Raw genomic sequence first — 2,002 nt, 5'->3', positions numbered from 1 at the left:
CGTCCATTCTCTCACTTTCCACTGCTTCTTCATTCTCACTCTCACATACATATTACATAATTTTGGGGCCGTGTTTCTTCCGAGCACTTGAATGTTTCACGCACTCGCTATCGTCGCTAGAGTCATTGCGACAAATCTTTAAGGGTACGGGTTTCGGTTTGGCGTATTATGTATCACTAAGCAAACCGGGAGCGGTCCGTTGGCAAGGGCGCTCCGGAACAGCAAAAAGTCGACGATGATCTTCTCCTGTAGCGAAGCGCGTGTTTAGTTGCGTTGAAGCCAGGCAGGATCTCGTCCACCCCCCTCGAGTTGCTGGACTCCCGGGGGTCTCTTCTGCTGTCCAGAAGAAAACCTCAACCCTCGTTGTGGCGAGGGCTAGGGGAAGCGGTCGTAGGTTCATTGCCTGCGCACGCTCACACACTGCCTTAATTTGTTTTCAAATTCCTCATACACCGCGTGTAACGTGATCAAACTTTGTCCATTGGACAACATAATTGGTCTTGTCACCCTCGCCTTCTCCCCCACACAAGCATCTACAGACCTCCCGCGTAAAAAAAATGTGCTGTTTTAATTGTACAGCACATTCTGGTGATGCTGCTTCCAACTGGCAGCTTTGGAAGATCAGGTGCGGGCGCTCGTTTCGGCGGAAAAGGAGGCTCGAAAGGCGTTGCCAACGTGATTACGTTAATGTCCGGCTGTTCACTGGATCGGTCGATGTCTGTAATCATATATTTAAATGCTCCCGCGCCTGCATCGTACATTACAAGTATAAAAATTAAAAAATATATAATATTAAAGTTTTACTTACCCTATATAATTTCTTTTTGGGTGGTGGAGAGGCCTCGGGCATGGTGTTGGGTTTTGTTGTGCCCTGCGGAGATTTGTGGCCAAACGCCGCATTTCCGGCACATCTCCTTCCGGAACGTTTTCCCTGGCCGTCAATCGCCGAAATTCACTGTACATAAGAATGCACTCTGGCTTCGGTTTGCCCATTTCGTATGCAACGGACTTCCAGGCCTCGTACTTAACGGACTTTTGTACTGTACATTGTTATATTGACCGCGTTTGTCTATCAAACAATCATGGTGTACTCCATTATGCTAAAAATGTAATAACTAGTCACGACATTTGAACACGTGTACTCTTTACTTCGCTTTTGAGTTACTTACCGTAATCAATAGATGTTTTAAAAAGATTTTCACGCGCACAATATTTTCGTCTACGAACGTAGGAAACAAGTGACAATTGCTGCGGAACGGCAGAAAAAATGAATAAAAGGCGCAAGCGTGGGCCGAATCCCCTAATAACCCTAATCAAGTATCCTGCAATGCCAAAAAGAACACGCTAGCATTTTTTTTACCTAAGCCGTACACGTACGAAGCGTAAAAACCCGGTAACCTGCAGATGAATGAATGAAAGATGAAAATAGGACGAAGCGACAAAAAGAGAGTCGGGGGAAAAGACTGAAAGATATGCTAAAACATAGATCGTCGTTGTCACGACATACACATATCGAACACACGACATGGGTACATATCGAACGGATAAAACCCATTGAGGGAAACTCAATTAAACCGTTAAAACCGTCCATTGCACCTTGGTTAAAGCAAATCGTGATATGACAGCTGTCAAATAAAAGGGAACTTTGGAAGTCACTTTTAGAGGCCGGGAACGCAAAAATGTTTGGTTTGCGAACCTGCAAGCGAAAACCAGGGACCGGGAACGCTCGGGTCGAAAAACCAGAAACTAGAGTTTAATATAGAAATATAGACAGAAAAGAAAAGACAAAATGACAGAAAAGCGTTTTCGTTAATGTAAAATTTCTTGCTACGCTACCTTAATATAATAACAATAATACGTTAATACGTTATTATAATACGTTAGTATAATAGGATACTCCAGCTTCTGTGTGCGTTTCTCGCTGCACAAAACAAAATGGTCGGCGGTTCTGTGTGTAGGTGCTGTTTTTAGTTTAGTTTGGAAGCATCCTCGTTTTCCAAGT

This window comes from Anopheles bellator, chromosome 1 (genome assembly GCF_943735745.2).
Source record: "Anopheles bellator chromosome 1, idAnoBellAS_SP24_06.2, whole genome shotgun sequence".
NCBI classification, from domain to species: Eukaryota; Metazoa; Arthropoda; class Insecta; order Diptera; family Culicidae; genus Anopheles; species Anopheles bellator.
The sequence above is the reverse complement of the archived record's forward strand: the minus strand, read 5'-3'. Positions refer to the sequence as shown.